Raw genomic sequence first — 20,618 nt, 5'->3', positions numbered from 1 at the left:
GGCAGAATCCCCCATGGCTACTACATATCTAAAATGTGAGTATTCAACACAAACATTATAAGACATGCAAAGAAAAAGAAAGTATGATCCATATACATGGGGGAAAACTATCAACAGAAAAATGTCCCTGCATTGTCCTAAAAGTTGGGCTCCGCAGACAAAGACTTCAAAGCAGCTAGTATAGATATGTTCAAAAACTAAAGAAAACCATGTTTAAAATATAAAGGAAAACATGATGACAATTAATCAACTGATAGAGAACCTCAATGAAATTATAAAAAAAGAACCAAAGAGGAATTTTGGAGTTGAAAAGTTCAATATCTATAATGAAAATTTCACTAGAGGCACTCACAGCAAATTGAGAAGATGGAAGAATCAATGAACATTAAAACTAGTCAATAGAAATCATTCGATCTGAAGAACAGAAATAAAGATGAAGAAAAATAAGTAGAGTCTCAGAGACATGTGGGACATCAAGCATACCAACATAAGTACAGTGGGAAGTCCCAAAAGGAGAGGAAAGGGGAAAAAATAGAAGAAAAAATATTTGAAGAAACAGTAGCCAAAAACTTTCCAACTTCGATGAAACATATTAATGTACACAGCTAATAAGTTTAATGAACCATAAATAGGATAAACACACAGAGATCTATATCTAAGAACATCATGGTCAAACTTTTGAAAATCAAAGGCAAAGAAAAGATCTTGAAAGCAGCAGGAGGGAAAAATGACTCATCGCCTGCAGTGAAACAGAAACTTAAATAATTTATGACTTCTTATCAGAAACAACAGAGGCCTGAAGGCAGCAGAATGACATAATCAAAGTACTGAAAGAAAAAAAATTGTCAACTGAGAATATCTCCCACAAAGTCGTTTTTCAAAAACAAAGCAAAAAAAAAAGATATTTCTAGATAAACAAAGATTTTATGAAGCAATAATTATATCACTGAATGAAGGCTTTATAACATATATAAATGTAATCTAAATGATGAAAATAGCACAAAGGAAGGAGGAGGAAAAGGAGATATATTGAAGCAAAGTTATATATTTTACTAGAAGTAAGTTATCTTTATTCTGAAATAGGGCATAATATGATGCATGTATCTTATGCATTATGGAAATAATTCAAGAAAAAAGTAAAAGCTTCAATGGAGGAATTAAAATGATACTTTAAAAATTACTTAAAATAAAAAAATCAGTAAAGGAAAATCAGTGAAACAAATAGGAAATAAATAGAAAATAAAAAGAAAATAAATGTCATATATAAACCCCAAACAAATCAATAATATCAAAATTTAAGGAATGCAACTAAAGTGAAAAATGTATGGGCTGCAACTAAAGCAGAAAAAAGTTGGAGGATTTATACTACCTAATTTCAAAAGTTACTATAAGCTACAAACATTAAAACAGGATGGCATTGGCATAAGGATAGATAGATCAATGGAACACAATTGAGAGTCCAGGAATAACTCCTTACATTTATGGTTAATTCATTTTTAACAAAGTTGCCAAGATACTTCAATGAGAAAAGGATAGTCTTTCAACAAATGATGCTAGGACAATTGGATACCCATATGCAAAATAAAATAAAGAACTTAGACCCTCAACTTATACTATGTACAGAAATTAACACAAAATAGGTCATAAATGTAACGGCTAAAACAATAAAACTCTTAGAAGAAAACATAGGAATAAATCTTTGTGACCCTGGGTTAGGAAATGAATTCTTAGATATGACACCAAGAGTATAACCAACAAAAGAAAAAACAGATACATTGGACTTCATCAAAAATAAAAACTTTTGTGCTTCAAAGGACACCATCAATGAAGTGAAAAGTCAATCCACAAAATGGGAGAAAATATTTGTAAATCACATACTGATAAGGGACTTGTATCCAGAATATATATATTTTAAAACTCTTATAAATCAATAAGATAAATGACTCAACTGAAAAAACTGGCAAAACACTTAAATAGACATTTCACCAAAGAAGACATATAAATGGCTAACAAACACATGAGAAGATCCTCAATATTATTAGTCATTAGGGAAACGCAAGTAAAACTACAATGAGATACCTCTACATACCCCCTAGAATGGCCATAATAAATATGTATTGACAGGTAAGGATGTCAAGAAACTGAAACCCTCATACATTGCTGATGGGAAAGTAAAATGATACAGCCATTCTAGAAAAGAGCTTGGCAGTGTCATAAACAGTCAAACATAAATATACCATACAACACAGCAATTCCACTCCTAAGTACCTCAAAGAAATGAAAACATTGCTACAAAGACTTAACATGCTAATGTTCACAGAAGCATTATTCATAATTGCCTCAAATTGGAAACAATCCAAATGTCCATCCACTGCTGAATATATAAACACAATGTGGTATCTCAATATAATGGAATTCCACTGATACATGCTACCGTATGAAGGAACCTCAAAACATTTATGCTAAATGAAAGAAGCCAGGTGAAAAAGATTCTATATTGTATGATTCCATTAATATGAAAGGTCCAGAAAACGCAAATCTGTAGAGCGAGAAAGCAGATCAGTGGTTGCCTTGGAGTGAGAGAAGACTTTGCAAATGGCTTCAAGGAAATTTTGGGGGAAGTGATAAAAATATGCAAAGTTGGATGGTGGTGACAGTTGCTGTATTAGTTTCCTATGCTCCCTGACAAGTTACCACTAACTTAGAGGCTTAGAACAAAACATATTTATTATCTCAGTTTCTCATAGGTCAGAAGTCCAGGCACAGCTAAGCTGAGTCTATCAAGGCGTGTATCAGGCTGCTTTCTCATCTGGAGTTTGGGGTCCCCTTTCAAACTCACTCAGGTTGTTACAGAACCCAGTTCCTTGTGGTTGAAGGACTGCAGTCACTCTTCTCCATAAGTAATTCACAATATGGATAGAAGCTCCTTCAACGACAGTGGGAGAGGTTCCCTTTCAGAGGCTTACACCTGATTACACCAGGCCAGCCAAGATCATCTCTCTTTCCATTAACTCATAACTGACTGACTTGGGACCTTGACTACGTCTGCAGAATCCCTTCACCTTAGCCATATACTGTAACCTAATTATGGGAGTGCCATCCCTCATATTCTCAGGTACCACCCACACTTTCAGGGAGGGTATTTTACAGGGGAAAGAATCTTCGAAGCCAGTTAGAAATCTGCTTACCATAGTTACACAAGTTATAAATTTATTTTAAAATTCACTGAATTGTATACTTACTATGGGTAGATTTTATGATATGTGAATTATACCTCAATACAAGTGTAAAAAAAAAAACCCATGAAAAACAAAAAGTTGTCCATAGTACCATAATTCCAAATTTTATTTGGCTCACTTTTTTTTTCATTAAATAAACTAAACCTTAGGATTATCTTCTCTAGGATATGATGCAAGAGAAAAAAAATTTGCATTGATTTATCATGCCCTTTATAATTGTTACACCAGTTAATTCATAGTAACCACTTCACAGGGACACTGCAGTCAACTTTTCCCCTAGTTGGGTTTTATTCCTCTGTCAGCTTTCTTAGTAATGAATGGAGACTCACTCAATTCAAAGACTTTAGATTTCCAAAGAGAATAGGGTTACCTCACCACAAGAGTTTCCACTCTCTGATTTCTCCACCAGGGAGTGGTTCCATTTTGAGCTTCCCTCAGACAAAGCAAAGGCAACAATGTTTGGTCACATGAAGCCTCCATTTTGCCAGCTGCATACTTCCTAAAGTTTCATTCACCCAGAGGTCAGGAACTGTGAGTTCTGGAACTCTTCCTGGTGTCCCAGGAACGTCTTTGAAGTTTGGCCGCTCATGGTATTGTGTGTGTGCTGAACCTGCTGCCTAAAATCAAATGTTTCTTAACTTCAGTCTATTCTGAGAACCTTCAGCATCTAAATAAGAGCTTGCTCTACAAATCACAGAGCAAGCCGGTGTAATTCTACTTCAGGTGCTATCTAGAGCCCATGGAGCATTACAAACAAATTCCCCAAGGGATGCCCAACAATGTCACCTGGATGGTTATCTTGTAGGTGTGTTGTTCTTAAGTCCAAACTTAACTGTTACCATGGAAATAAAATACAAAAGGAGCTGTCCATCCTGGAAAACAAAAACTGCTGAGAACTCTCATTCAAGGGCTTTCTATTAAATGTGGAAGGAACTCTTCTACATAATTCGTTTTTTATAAAAATAAAAATCTTTCTTGGGAATGTGCCAGAGTTATCTGCCTATATGACACATGGACCACCAATGTTTAAGCAAATTTTTAAAAGCAATAATTTACATATTTTTAAAAACTAGGGCAATTTGCCATCTGCAATCCTATTGATGAAAATGACCACAACATCAGGTCATCTGGAGAACCTTAAAAGCTTTATTCAATTATTCGAATGCACAGTCCCATGACTTGAATATGCTATAGATTAGACTTTCTACATTTACCTAAATAGCATCTTCAGGACATGAACTGATACTCTTCCCTACACAAGGTTTCTAAGGGAAATGAAGGCTTCTCATGGAAGTTTGGGTCATAATCTATAACTCACAATATGCAGAAACTAAAATTCCATTCCTTGTTGTTTCTCAAAGCAGGATAACATAGTAGTTCTTAGGAGGTAAAACTATGGGACAGGGGTCAGACTCCTTGGGTTAGAATCCCAGTTCCACAACTTAACAGCTGTGCTATTTTGATTCATTACTTAAACTCCCTACGCCTCAGTTTCTTCATCTATAAAATGGGTATAATAACATAAAGCAGGGGGTGGCCAAATCTGGCCCACTATTTTTCTAAGAAAAGTTTCATGGGAACATGAAAATGCCCACTCATTTACATATCATCTGTGACTGTTTGGGGGGAGACCTCCAAAGTCTAAAATATTTACTGGTAGAGACCTCCAAATTCTAAAATATTTATTATCTGGCCCTCTACAGAGAACATTTGCTGGTGTCTGACATAGAGTGCTACTGTGAAGATTAAATGAGATAATTCATGTAAGGTGCTCCACATAGATGAGCAACCAATAAGTGTCAAGGATTACTGTTATTTATAAATGGTAAAAAGTTGTAAAATCATTGTGCTTCCATTTCCTACAATTCAGGGAGGCACCTTTGTATACACCACCTCAGGAGCAGGTTGCCCATGAAGCAATGCCTCGGGATGAGTAGGCTCAGCCCCCTTTACTGACGGAGGTGGCCGAGGTGGTGTGATGGCAGCATGTGAGCTGCAGCTGTCGGGCAGGGCAGGGAGCCTGTGGGCCACAGACAGCAGCTGCTGCGAGTCACCCGTTTCAAGTAACTGATACGCTGCCCTTCCCTGATGGAGGATCGCTTGGTCACAGGTGTGTGACACATGCATATTCATCACTGGCCCCACTCCCAACTGGAGAGGGGATTGGAGGAGTGGGGAGGGCTGAAATTGTGCTTAGATGACGATCAGAGACAGCCCTTTCCATTTTCCCTGGCAGTAACTGCTTTCCCAAGATGCACTGTGCTTGTCCAGAGTTGGAAATAAGGAGTGTAGTCCTGCACATAATATTCTAAAATGTGAGTTTAGTGTAACAAAACAATTCAGAATAATAAAATGGATCTAAGGCTGGTAATGGATCCTAGAACTGGCACTGCTAGCCCTGTATTAATGCACTTGCAAATAAACTTTGGTCGACGTCAAACGTTACAAAGGTTCCCATAAATCTTTCAAACCACCTTCACTAAATTGTCTTTCAGGAAAAATATTTAAAAGACCTAAGGAGTTTACACCGAGAGAGTGATTTTCAGAAACAAACCCACCGCCTGCTCTCTGCTCCTTCTAGAGCCTTGGACATTTCACTCCATCAATTTGTGCCTCACTGCCCTGCATGGAAAAGAGAAGCTGTAAGAAACTGCAAGACTAAAAACAGCCATGATTCCAAATTATTTCCTGCTGGATGCTCATGGGTTTTCATTAGTCTCTCCTAACTCCAGGAGGCGACCACAAATTGGCAAATGGTTTACATATTAAAATGGAATTACTCAATCACACAAACGCAGACATCTTAAAGTTCTTGGTGCTCATCCCAAGAACCTTCCTACCAAATCATCTCATTGATATGATTTAAAACAGCTTGGCCCTTCTATGGATGAGGCAGCTCGTTAAATGCCGTACACATGACACTAATAATTAGGGTCACTGCCATGCGGGAACTCATCATCCAAGACAGACAAGGCTGGCGCTGGTGGAAATGAAGAACTCACACCAAGCGGGCAGACGTCATTAAGGACCAGCTAAAATGGCTTCAGAGTTTCCAATTCATTCCAACTAATATTCAAGTTGATTAGAAGAGCTTGGCCATCCTGCTTCCTCAACTACACAGAAGGGCTGCCTGAGTACAGCTAGCTGCAGAATTCTCCACAGGGCCATCCTTCACCCTGTCCCACTGAAGCAGCATTCCCACTGAAGCAGGCTGGTGGCTCAGCCAAGCCTTCGCTTTCCTCAGCAGGAGGAAATATCAGCTACCGCACTGTTTTTCTCAAGTCAAGAGACACCTCCCGATTGGCAAGGAGCAGCCAGGGCACCTGCAGAGACTTCAACAAAATACGCCCGCGGAAGTTCCCAGGTGATGACAATTTACATGAGAAAGGCAGCCAACTTGGAGTCGACTTGATTACAACCAAAAAGAGTAATCGACTGATTAAACCACCAACTTCATACCTTTGTCCAGTTAATCATATGAACACTCCGCCACCACCTCTCCCAGTATTTCTGTGCTGTAATTCAAAGTACAGAGCCTTTCTAACTAACTGACTTCTATACACGTACTCCTTGGTATACGAAGTAGACACTGACAGATATAGATACAGACATATGAACATAGAGATGTGAAGGGGCTATATTTTCACCCTATCTTTTTTGTAAGGGATAGACTTAGAAACAGGTGACCTTACTATTGCACTCTGTATTGGTTTCCTAGGGCTGCCGTCACAAAGACACACACTGCGTGGCTTCAACGACAGACATTTATGGTCTCACAGTTCTGAAGGCTTAAAATTCAAGATCAAGGTGTCAGCAGGGTTGGTTCTTCCTGAGAGCTGTGAGGGAGAGTTTGTTCCACGCTCTCTCCTGGCTTCTGGTGCTTTGCTGGCAATCTCTGCCACTCCTTGGCTTGTAAGGTCTCTGCCTTCATCTCTACAAAGCCTTCTCCAACCAGGCCTGCCTCCAAGTTTCCTCTCCTTAGAAAGCCACTACTCAGTGAACTAGGGCCCACTCTAATGACCTCATTTTAACCGTAAAGACCCCATCTCCAAATGAGGTCACATTCTGAGGTACCAAGCGTTAGGACTTCAGCATAAGAATCTGACGGGGGGCACCCTTTGACCACCTTCTCATTCCTAAAGCTCTGTGTCTACACCCAGGTCAATGATGACTAGTATTTTTTCAGCTTTACTGAGGTATAACTGACAATAAAATTGTAAGATATTTAAGTGTGTATCGTGGTGATTTGATACATGTATACATTGTGAAAGGATTCCTCCCATCTTGTTAATTAACACACCTATCACCTCACATATTTCCTTTTTTGTGTGTGAGAACATTTAAGTTGTACTCTCTTAGATACAATGCCGTATTGCCAACTACAGTCAGCGTGTTATACATTAGATCTTCAGACATCTTTTGGCTAAAAGGCTGTTGCCTTTCACCAACCTCTCCCTATTTCCCACACCCCCAGGCCTTGGCAACCACTGTTCTACTATGAGTTTGACTCCTTTTTTTTAAATTAAAGATTCTACCTGTAAGTCATATCATACAGTATTTGTCTTTCTCTGTCTGGCTTATTTCACTTAGCATAATGCCCTCCAGGCGCATCCATGTTGTCACAAACAGCAGGATTTCCTTCTTCCTCATGGCTGAATAATATTCCATTGTGTATATATACCACACCTTCTTCATCCATTCATCTGCTGATGGACAGTTAGGTGGTTTCCATTTCTTGGCTATTGTGAATAACTCTGCAATGAACATGGGAGTGCATATATCTCTTCGAGATCCCGTTTTCACTTCCTTTGGATAAATAGCCAGAAGTGGGATTGCTGGATCATATGGTAGTGCTAATTTTAATTTTTGAGGAACCTCCATATTGTTTTCCATAGTGGCTATTATTTTTAAAGATCTATTTCTTGTCTGAGGTGCAAAGGCACAGAGTAAACACAATGATATACATACAAACCCGCTTACAAGCCTCACTGTATGTGTCTCTCTTTATATCAAACCTCTAAGCACATGCAGTTTGTGAGCTAGATGAATTTAATATATTAAAATGGTTTCATGCTTTATTGATCTGTGGTATTGCTAGTTAGTCATGGCTGACACAAAAAAATTACTGACTGTTCTCTTGAAAAATATGAATAGAATATGGCTTGGGATAAAACACGATTAGATTTCAAAAGACGGTTACTGACATTGAATACAACTGGAAAAAATGTATTTGCTGAATTTACACCTTTTTAATCATATGGACTCAACCTGACTTTCACATATATATATTATCATTTGTTGAAAGTTAAGAATATAGTTTGTGTTTTGAAAACAGTCCCACCATGAAGTACCAAAAAGGGTACCCATCTCACAGACTGCAGCATGAGACCACTTCATTTATTCAAAATCAAGTAGACATGGTTGTTGCTAAGGATGTATGAAACATACATATCTCTGAAGCAAATCTGACAAAGTATCATAGTGAACAAAATGGCTACTGCATTCTACCTAATAAGAACACAGACTGATGTTGTCTTTCAGCACTTTCCTTTTTATCATCATTGGTCCTAGTGACATATTCTCATGAGGTAGGGTTGACGATGAGAAAATTTATATGGTTTATCTTCATTCTCCAGCTAAAGGAAAAGAAGTACTTAAGCAACTTATCCAAAGCCACACAGTAAAGCAAAGCTTCCTAGTCTATACAGAGTAGCCCAGTACTTCTCAAAATTTAATTAATTACAAATTTCAAGAAAAATTTTCACTCCGGTGTCTCTCAAACATGGACCCACTGCTTCAAACCCAATCACTCACTATAATCCACTAACCAGTTGGGCAGGGCCATGCTATAACTCAACTCACATCTTGGAATATAAAGAAAAGTACAGGTAGGAGTACTCAATAAACAACCAAAAAAGGGAGAAAGTTCCATTTTTAAAGCTGAAGACTGAGCTCTCCCGATCTGTTTCCCACATCAGCCTTTTTCCACTTTGCATGTCAGTCCTGCATGCCTCACTTCTGATTTCTTCCAATTCAGATGGTGGGAAGCAATCTCAGAAAGTGCTTCAACTCAATCAGTGTGCACCCACCCAGAGACCTCCGGAGGGAAATGAGCATCAGCTTCGGACTTGAAGGCAAGGAAAGCCTTGTGCAAACCTGGAATCATCAGCCGCCAGCAAAGGTAGAAAATTACAGAGGAGCTCTTTGGGGTCACAAGGATGCCGTTTAGGGCTCCACAGTGGCAATTTCAAAAACGGTACCCTTCTGGATGGAGTGATTTCACCTGCCCACTCAAGTGTCTAATTGAGAACCAGGAAGCAAATTATAATCATAGAGAATCCAGGCATGAAATTATGAATGTTGGATTTTCCACGGTCTAGACTTTGTCTGTGTCTTCAAACAGGGCCGGGGACAAAATTCCCCAATGTTATCCAACCAAAGATCCACTTGACATTTTGCAATATTCATGGATTCAGTCATTCATTCTTGCATTCATTCTTTCATCAAACATGGGGACTCGTGCATATACACCACCATGCATGAGAAATGCAGCTGAGGTTTCTAGTGGAACAGAGCAAGGGCTGGGTTTCCACACCTAGAAGCCTGGGGAAAGCTGACGGAAGTCTCTTATGAGCAAAGCCAAAAAATGCCTATCCTGGATGACTATTTTGTTAGTGGCTTTCCTTTATTGGCGTCTCAATGTTGTCTAGAGCCAATATCAACTATTTTCATACAACTGAGGCACTTCTCCTCACCTACCACGTGTCCACCTCTTTACTGATTTTTATTTAGCCATATTTGCTTGAGTTTCACTTGGTATCTATCATGCTCTTTATTCGTCTACTTAGATATCCTTGAAAAATCATTCCTGAATTGAACTTTGATGCGTTATAGAAGCTCACGCATCACATCATCCTTGTGCAAAGTGAAGAATCCTGTATAACCTGAATAATCACGCCAAATGTGCTTGGCAATTTCCCGTTTTCATATATCTAATTTTCTCTAGCCAGAGCCATCTGCATATAGAGGAACAAATAGCTGGAGAGAAGAGATGATTTCACTGAGAATTTAACTGTGTTATGCTGAAAGAACTTTACCTTTGACTCCTGGTAAATTCTTGTCAATGCCTTTCTTTTCAACATAAATAATGTACCATCATATTTTGTCTTTGCAGAGTGATTTATGAGTTATTTCTATTCTCTGATGTCAAGTTACTTCAATGACCTAATGTACCACAATAAAATCTTTTAAAAATATTTAGAAGTCGGGGGGGGGGGATAAATTAGGAGTTTGGGGTTAAAATATAAGCACTACTATATATTAAATAGATAACCAACAAGGACCTACTACTGTATAACACTGGGAACCATACTCAGTATCTTGTAATAACCTATAATGGAAAAGAATGTAAAAAAAGGAAAATATATGTATAACTGCATCACTTTGCTATACACCTTAAACTAACACAACATTGTAAATCAACTATATTTCACAAAGTTTTTTTGAATATTTAGTATAGGATGATATGGAGACTAGTCTCCATTAGCTAAGCAATTGCCACAAACATTTTTATTCTCCACCCACTCTCTTCTTTCAGATTTTGTTATTACTTTTCCAGCACTCTGTTCTTTACTCTCTCCTCATTACTTAAAATGCCTCTCCCTCCTTCTGCCATGGGACACGTCTCCAGGATGTCACAATTCTCATTACCCACCTGAGCCTCCCTTCCATTTGAATCCTTCACTCTCTCTGATCTCGACTCTCCCAACGCCAGTCCAAGCAAATAAATCTGACTCCCTCCCTCCCTACTGTTTAATGAGTCCCCTCAGAGCCCTAGGACAGCAAGAAACCCTTGATGTATTTTACCTTCCACTATGATTTTGCACCACAGTAACTGTAATTAGAAACACACACAGAGCCATGGAGTTTTTAAACCCTATTCCAAGTATGAAAATGCAAGTTACCTGAAAATCTATGAGACACAGAGAGTATCTATCATGATTTATGTAAAATACAACATGCGGTGTAAGTTATATAATCAAATCCGAAGTAAAATCACTTCTGTTTTTATTACAGTATTAATTATCTCTAAATGTTTACTTTATTGTTTTGTTCATATTATCGCCCTGTCAGTGTTACTGCCCTTACAGTAGAACTATTCATTTGACTGTATTAAATGTATATAAATAAGGCTTTTCACTACCATGCCACTAACCATCAGAACAAAAGACTGTGTCATCAAGTCATTTTAATGGTCAAAGATATCAAAGCAAGATTTTTCTAATTGTAGTTTTATGAAGCACCAGCAAGTGTTTCAAATTACCCCAAATGAGAGTTTGGGATTGACATGTACACACTGCTATATTTAAAATAGATAACCAACAAGGACCTACTGTATAGCACAGGGAACTCTGCTCAATACCCTGTAATAACCTATATGGGAAAAGAATTTGAAAAAGAATAGATACATGTATATGTATAACTGAATCACTCTGCTGTACACCTGAAACTCACACAATGTGAATCAACTATAATCCAATATAAAATAAACATTTTTTAAAACCCACAAATTACCCCAAATTATTGCATTTCAATAACCCTGACTTGCCAGTAGCTATCTTATTATTCTAGCTATACACACAGCCAACTACTCCTTCGGAAATATTTTAAATCAGATGCTCCCAACCAAATTGAATGGGGAAACCATGTGCCGTGTTAAAAACTTCAGTAGGAAATATAACAGTGATGGTCTACCACGAGAAGCAGAAAGCTGAAATCACTCTGCATAAATACACTCATATAGGAAAAAGCACTGATTAGTCCATATTTAGGACAGATTGATCTTGTCATATACCAAAACAACCAATATCAAGACACTGCAATGACACTTTACAAGGGACGTTGATTGGGCATTTCTGTGTTTACTTCACTAGAGACTAGAGTGGGAAGCAGCAGAACAGTCAGAAGAGTATTTGCAATGCAATTAGGGGGGGACCAGCACGTCTGAGTGTATGCCAGACACAGGGGCCTCCCCTAATTCACACAGTCCAGCGTCTTAATGGGGCGCACAGCATCGAACTGCACTTCCTACAGTTTGAAAACTTTTGTCAGTTAACTAGATGTTTACTGAGGGCCTCGCTTCGGCACTCAACCTCCCGGGTACGCCATGCAGCTCTCTGGACGCACTTCCAACACCATCTGTCACTTAAGCTTCCCCGGCTTCAAAAATTTCAATTCAAACTAATCTACTCGGCACTCAAACTGAAGCTATAATTCAAACTTCGACATGAAGCTTGAATTCCTTTTCAGTGTTCTTCAACTTTGACCCAGCTCCCCCCGCCCCGCCTTCGCTGAAAAGGGCCAAGACAACAGCCCAGCAAGTGGGGCAGGCAAAACAGACCTCCTTTGTTCACTTTTGTCCTTTCAGCTCCCTATTGAGGTGAGGGACTGAAAAGCCGCACAAGGCTTTGGAAGGCAGCAGTGCACCAGCTCCAGCCATCCTTCCTCAAAGACCACAAAACTCCAGGACGAAACTCTTGGACGAAACACAGTCCATTTTTACCTTAAGGCATAATGAATGGAAGATTAGTACATTTCCCTTCCCTTTCCCTTGACAGAGAATCTGTTAAGGGTGTTTAACAGGAGTTTATAATGCTCGTCCAAAACGTACTGCTGTAAATCACACCATTCAAAATGCCAAGGGCACTGGAAAGTGGCATGAAATTAGCTTTAAAGTTGAAATTTGGAGAAAAGATCACTCCATGCTGAATGCATCTACTGAATTTTTTGAATGCTCTCAGCCCACTTGAGAAAGACAAATCAAATTCATTGCATATTACACAGTAGAAGACCTCCTACAGGATTCCCTCAGATGGCCTTGGGAATATATTTTCCTGGTTACAGAGGGTTTTGAACCAATACACCACGCACATCAGAAAACTGAAATATACATATGAATATGGATGTATATTCAAAATATTCTTTCCAGCTCTTCCTATCATCATTTAATAAGAAGAATTTTTTGGACTTTTCTGGCGGTCCGGTGGTTGAGACTCTTCGCTTCCACTGCAGGGGGGCTCGGGTTTGATCCCTGGTGAGGGAACTAGGATCCTGCATGCCGCGCGGCACAGCCAAAAAATTTTTTAAAAAAGAATTTTTGAAAGTATCATTTTCCTCTGACAGTAACTGTCATTTTCATTCTCATGTGAATTAAACAATGCCTTAGCATGGGACAATATGGAACAAAATCAGGGAACACCTAAGACAAGATAAGGTTTATTTGTCATTCCTGTTTTTAAACTAAATAAGCCACTTGGACAGTGTGTGCAGCAGATGAGCATTTGTAGATTTGTTCCCTTTATCACTGGCATTTCTTATATTCACTAGTTTTTCAGTCTCTTGAGGGAAACCCTGTATCAGACTTTTAAAAATGACCTTTTTCTCATCTGAAATTCCAAACTTGTAAGCCAGTAAAATAGGTCAATGAAGTTGACACCATATCTTTTTTATTAGCTCAGCTAAGCAATTATAATTGGGTGGTGAGAGTTTATGCTGTCATCTTTGAAGATTCCGTGGTGGGGAGCAATGTCCGATGCAGACTTGTAAATGACAACTCGGGCACATCCCTAAACAGTCAATGTACCATATTCCTATCTGTTTCCAGATATGAGGCAAATGTGCTCTTGGTCTGGGTTAAAATAACAATGTCAAATTTTCCAGTAAAATAAAAGCATACTAATATGTAATCTAACCTCCGAGCAAAATCACGTAGCACAAGAGAACTACAGACATATATACTCTAATTCCACATTTTTTAAAAAATCACATGAATGTGTGTCACCAAGGCTGGCTTCTCCCGGACTTTGCATAAAGTATGGGGTCAATTAACACTTGTTAGAAACCACACATTTCCTTATTAATAAAAATTAAACCAGTAAGTTAGAAAATATTGTGAATGGCTTATTCATAATATACACGGTATATTAATTTATACCTTTAAAAAGTAACAGCTATAGGGGCTTCCCTGGTGGCACAGTGATTAAGAATCCGCCTGCCGATGCAGGGGACACGGGTTCGAGCCCTGGTCCAGGAAGATCCCGCATGCCGCGGAGCAACTAAGTCCGTGCGCCACAACTACTGAGCCTGCGCTCTAGAGGCCGCGAGCCACAACTACTGAAGCCCGCACGCCTAGAGCCCGTGCTCCCAACAAGAGAAGCCATGGCAATGAGAAGCCCGCGCACCACAATGAAGAGTAGCCCCTGCTCGCGGCAACCAGAGAAACGCCCGCGCGCAGCAACGAAGACCCAACGCAGCCAAAAATAAAATAAATAAATTTATTTTTAAAAAAAGTAACAGCTATAGTTCTTTACACCCACGAGAATGGCTATTATCGAGAAAAGAGAAGACAAGTGTTGAAGATGTGGAGATACTGAACCCTTGTGCACTGCTACCGCGAATGTAAAACAGTGCAGCTGCCATGGAAAACAGGATGGTGGTTCTTCAAAAAATTAAAATGGAATTACTATACGATCCAGCAATCCTACTTCTGGGTATATACCTAAAAGAGTTGAAAGCAGTGATTCAAAACAGATATTTGTATACCCACATTCATAGCAGCAAAAAGTGGCAGGTGCCCAACTTGACAGATGAATGAATTATAAAAACATGGTGTGTCCATACAATGGAATATTCTGCAGCTTTAAAAAGGAAAAAAATTCTGACACATGGATGAGCCTTGAAGACCTTACGCTAAGTGACTTAAGCCAGTCACAAGGACAGATACTGCATGATTCCATTCATATGAGGTACTCAGGGTAGTCAAATTCATAGGGACAGAAAATAGAAAGGTTCTCGGCAGGGGTTGAGGGACATGGGGAACAGGGAGTCACTGTTTTAATGGGCACAGAGTTTCAGTTTGGGAAGCTGAGAAAAGTTCTGTAGATGGACAGGGGTGATGGCTGCAAAACAATGTGAAGTACTTGATGCCACTAAACTCTACAGCTAAACATGATTACAACAGTAAAGTTTATGTTATATATATTTCGTCACAGTAAAAACAGTAACAGCAAAAAAAAAAAAAAAATCACATTTTCTACAAATATATTGCATTTGCTTCCCCATTTAGAGACAACCTGATACTGAAGATGTCAGCGCTGCTATAAACCTGGAAGCAGAGCCATTCCCATGTTTTCCTCATGTAGCCCTCTCCTTCACATTTTAAGAGGGAAAATAAACATTCATCAGTTCCTTCTGGCACATTTTCTTGTTCTTAGAAACTTCAGCCTCTGATGCCAATAAAGAATCTTTCAAACTAAAGGGGCTTTTCATTTGCCTGGGTGGACAAAGGGTTAAATAAAATAAGCCACTGGATTCTTGCCCCTAGCATCCCTGGAGGCTAGGCGTGTCCCGCCTGCTCCTTGGTCCTTACCTGGCAGAAAAATTCTGGGTTCCTTCGGGAGAAGCACGAAACATAAAAGGGAAAATACACCTAACTGTATTTAGTAATTTCCAATCATTTGCAAATCACTTCCTTTTCAGCAACCATCTCAGCATTTGAAGGCTGACCTAAAGCAGTCTTTGGATGCAAACAGACAAAACTTCCTACAGAAGAATACTTCAGGAGCTCTGTATTCTAGTTACATTTGTTATGGGTTACCACGCTTCTCAGATGGGAAACGTTCTTTGCAAATGGGGATGAGACTCCAAAGGCTGCTGGCAGAGGCAGCAAATCTGTACTGCTATGGACTGAACTGTTTCCCCCCAAATTCATATGCTGAAGCCCTAACCCTCGATGTGACTGTATTTGGAGATGGGGCTTTTCGGAGGTAATTAAGGTTAAATGAGGTTATAAGGGCAGGGTCCTCATCCAACAGCATCAGCGGCCTTCTAAGAAGAGGAAGAGAGGGAACTCTCCGTAGATACAGGCTGAGGAAAGGGTATATGAGCACACAGGGAGAAGACGGCCATCAGCCAGCCAGGAAGAGAGCTCGCACCAGAACCCAGGCTGATACCCAGATCTCAGACTTCCAGACTCCAGAACCGGAAGAACACAAATGTCCCTTCTTTGAGCTACCCAGTCTATGTTATTTTGTTATGGCAGCCTGAGCTAACTAAGACAAAGACCTTCTGATTTCAAAGTGAGAATATCAGGGAAAAGACTGGCGTCTCAGTGGTTACCCTTAGGGGAGAGTAATGACGGGTCGGAGCCACAAGAGGGCTTTCTCGAACGTTCATAATGTTCTGGTTCTGGATTTGAGCACAGTTACATGGTGTATTCAGTCTGTGCAAGTTCATCAAGCTGTACATTTACATGTGGAAAAAGAATCTGTGTGTGTCAGTCTGTAGCCATAAATGATAAAATTGGAATTGATCTCCCCGAGGGCAGGAACTCTGCTTTGCTCACCACTGCATCCCCAGTGCTTAGAACAGCAGGCCATGCACTCAGTAAATATTTATGAATAAATGAATAAATGAATAAAAGTATCTCTTTACCAGAAAAGCTTCCTGAGGGGTTCCATTAAATAGGTCCTTTGTACATACACTACATAATATCTGCAGATTCTAATTATATTCAATCAATTAGGCAAGGAAAACTATCCTACATGAAAGAATTATTTGAAATGCTTCTTAAGGAAATTTTCTACAGCCCAAGTGTACACATTCTCAGCACGCGCTCCCCCTTCTGAAGCACTCACAGCCAAAGCGTTGTCACATCCGCCTCACCGGAAGTACCATTTCCAAAGATGACTTGCTTTTCATTTACTGTGGCTACTCCAATAACAAAAATGGTGTGTATTAAGGAGACTGGCCTACAGTCCAAGCACCTCATCACTACCCTGCATTAGACGGCTGGGTGACCTCTCTGAGCCCCACTGTATTCATTTTGAAACCCAAAGATTTAGGAACAATGTTTTCTTACAGCTCTAAAATTCCTGGATTATGTGAAATGTTTAGCACCTTTCCTGTAATGAAGTAGAAAACAAACTGAAAGAAGACCATGAGTCAGCAGGATTAAGAAAGCAAAATGAATTCATTTTTCCAACCGGTCAGTCAATTACAATCATTCCAAAAGCTATTCCAGGAAGAGCTGATTTCACTGTCGTTCATATACTTGTTTCTTTTAGTTAACATCTTTATAAACGCGCCTCAGTCATATACTTAGGATAACTAATGCTTTCCTAAGATTTTATACTAGGGTCTTATTCAAATTCAACATCCAATTTGAGGAGTAAAGCTGCTGCCATCAAAAGAATCTACAAAGGAGATTCAGGGCTGGGAGAACCTGCAATAGAAATGTTTGCCAAATGGAAATATTTGCCTTTTCTTAAAAAATCAAAAAGAAGAAGTTCTCTCAAAAATTGCGATGTGCCAGGAACCTCTCAGCCTCTCTGGAATCTCAGGTGGCTCTAGTCACTAAGAAGAGCCCAGTGGCTGTAACTGGTTGGATTGTGGGTTAACAGCCAAGTACTTAAAAGCTAGCAGGGATAAAGGAACATGTAAAGGAACTGAAGGGCAATACAGGGCAATCAAAAGGCTATTCCACAATACAATTCGCTGAATTACAATACTGCCTGCTACTGTGAGGTCTGCAGGGGCCACAATTAAATGGGCTTAAAGTATGTCCCTGATTTCTGAACACTGGGTGGTTTTAGGCTTCCTCTAAACTAATGATAAGCCTCCAAAAGGCCACATTTTCACAGTCTTGGATGGGCAAAAAGCTAATCCTTGCTTCCTCACTTCCTAGCTATGTGGCCTTGGGAAAGTTCCTCGACCTAAGTCTCCGTCTCCTAATTTTTAACATGGGGTTGCTGTGGAAACTGATATGATAGATACATGTAACATGCACAGCGGCCCAGCACCTCTGACGCGCTCAGAAAATGTTGACTGTCATTACCATTAAAGTAGAAAGTATCCAATTGCCTAAATCCACTTCAGTACTTCTGGAAGGTCTCATTTACTTGTGAGCTATAATTACAATATTTTAATAACAAGGCATGGTTAGCATAAAGCAGTGGCAACCAAAGCAGCCTAGCCTCCTTATGTATGTTTGTATTCAGTGGCTACCGTGTTCCTTCCCGGATAGCCCCAGGGGAACTCCTGGTGCAGGAGGGTTGCCTCCTGCCCGTTACACTCTCCTCCGTCTCTGCTTGCTAAAGCCTCGGGCAGGGAAGGGCCCTGCCCCTGATACTCGCACCTCTGCGCCTTAACCACGCGGGACGGGGAGGAAGAGAACGCTTCGCTCCTAGGACAGAGTGCTCCGCGCCGGATGTAGCCTCTGGGTGGAACTGCTGGTGCGAAAACGACAGGAGAGAGGCGGGGTGGAAAAGACACGCTCGGCGGCCCCCCTCCTCGCCGGCAGCTGCGCAGGGACGGCCCCCGAGCGTGCGGGGAACAGAAGATGCTGCCGCGGGCCGGGAGCCGGGCGGGAGGGAGGCGACCCGGAGAGGAGGGCACTGGCCTGCTCACCAGCCCCTCCGGACCCAGGGAACCCTCCGGCGGTGCTTGCTGCCCAGAGTACACGGCTCTGGGAGAAAGAGCGCTCCCTGGCTCCCAGGACCACGGCACCCCGGTTCCCCCTCTGCGCACGGGCAGATGCGGGCGGGCAACGGCTGCGCTGGCGAACCGCCGGGGACCCGCGCGCTGCGGCGCCCACCCGCACAGCGTGCACGGGGCCGGAGGCAGCGCGCGGCGCAGATGGCGCTCGCCGGGAGATGGATACGCCAGAGCCGGCAGTGACGGGCGGCTCAACACAACATCCCCGGGCGAAGCTGTTGCCAGATCCCACCATTGGGAGCCTGGGCAGGGAAGGGGCTCTTCTGAGTCAGCCCCAAGCCGACGCGTGCCAGTCCCAACAAGTCCCAGCCCCGCGAGGCCGGGCGGGGCGCCTGGACCCCGGGGACCCGCACCTGTAGGGCCGACAAAGACCCCGGAAAGCCCCCCACCTACTGCTTTCGGGGTCTCTCCCGTCCCTCATCCCTCGTTCCCCGAGTTCTCTCCAGGCCGGAGAGAGTGGAGGTCGGACCGCCCCTGAACTCCGGCGATCCGCGCAGGTGTGAGCGCATCCGAACAAAGCCCACGCCCAGATATGTTCTCGGGGACCGGAACGTGCACACGCCGGAGCGCGCCGGCCAGGCACCTGCGCTTCTCGCCCCGCCGGCCCTGCGGCTTGACAGCCCGCGCCCTCCGCCTCCCTGCCCGGGAAGCCGCAGTGCCGGGGCCCAGCAGCCTCTCCAGGCCCAGCTGGCCCCAAAGCCACCTCCAGGGCTTCCCGGAAAGCGGGGGGCACGGATGCACAAGTTGGCCAAGGGCTGGGGAGGTGAAGGGGGCCCGCCGGCGCCGCTGTATCTCAGCCTGGCCCGCACCGGGCTACGGTCCCCTCCTCCCGCCCGGAGCCGGAGGGGAAGAAGGGAGTTGGCTGCCGGGTTGGCCCTGCGGCAGGGAGATGTGGAGGGGCGCTGCGAAGCCAGGGTGTTCCGGTGTCTCGGCGACAACACAGCCGCCCCCCGCGCCCTCCTCCGCTCCAGCCGTCGCCCCCGAGCTGGACCCAGTGTCACCGCCAGCCGCGCGCGCGGAGCTACTCACGTTCTTACGCCGCGCCCACCGCTCGGCCCACGCGCGGCTGCCCGCGACCCCGAGCACCGGTGTAGTCCGTCCCCGACGAAGCTGTGGCCACCAGCAGCCCCGCGCCGTCCCCTGCGCCCGCGCGGCTCACGCTCCGACTGCGGCGCGCGTCAGCCGGCGACCCGAGCGAAGCAGGGCTGGCCCCGCGCCCGCGCGCGCCCCCGCCGCTGCGCCCTCCCCGCGCGCCGCTCTCCCTCCCCCCGCCCCGCCCCTTCCCCTCCGCGCCGCCCCTGCTGCTGCGCCGGCGGCGGCGAATGGGCTCCGAGCGCCCGCGCCTCCGGTGACTGGGTGGCCCCTCACCTGAGCGGCCGCGCCACCACCAACCCACGTCATCCAGCCGGCGCGTGAGGGACGGAGGGCGGGAGCGCGCAGGGGACGAGGGCGGCTGGGGTCTGGAATTTGGCTACAAGAGATGTTCCAGAAAATGGGTGGTTTTGAAATGTCACTCTCGTGGTGCTGGTTTGTGTGTGAGGTCTGTGGTCTCCCCCCGCTACACCTTCTTTTAAAGCATTTAATTTCTTCGAGACTCACCAGTTGGGATGGTTGAAATTGACGTCTTTTTGTTTTGCTTTTAATTTTTTGCAACTCTTCTTTCCAGGCAGCCCCCAGAAAGGGAAGCTTCAGCGGTCTATTCGCGGTGGGAGTTGGATTTCTGGTTCCAGAGAACAGGATTAGTTCAGGTTTGCTTATTTTCAGATTTGGGAGCGTTATGGAGAATTATCTGCAATGTAAAAAGAGAGTTAAGATTTTCTAAATGTG

At 42.7% G+C, this 20,618-nt stretch overlaps 1 protein-coding gene across 18 annotated transcripts in view; it reads right to left on the bottom strand.

Moving 5' to 3' along the window:
* The window catches only part of NRCAM (neuronal cell adhesion molecule), a 317,729-nt gene extending 297,730 nt beyond the window's left edge, over positions 1-19,999 (bottom strand). For 17 of the 18 annotated variants that reach the window (XM_082473431.1, XM_082473427.1, XM_082473432.1 and 14 more), the window contains exon 1: positions 19,821-19,998. The gene's annotated coding sequence lies outside the window, so the exon portion shown is untranslated. Of the gene's footprint in view, positions 1-19,820 lie in introns of all 18 variants that reach the window. The other variant, XM_082473415.1, reaches the window with a different exon arrangement.
* Between the last annotated feature and the right edge of the window lie 619 nt (positions 20,000-20,618).

Source organism: Balaenoptera physalus (genome assembly GCF_965194825.1).
Source record: "Balaenoptera physalus genome assembly, chromosome: 8".
In the NCBI taxonomy this organism is placed as follows: domain Eukaryota; kingdom Metazoa; phylum Chordata; class Mammalia; order Artiodactyla; family Balaenopteridae; genus Balaenoptera; species Balaenoptera physalus.
The sequence above is the reverse complement of the archived record's forward strand: the minus strand, read 5'-3'. Positions and strand labels throughout refer to the sequence as shown.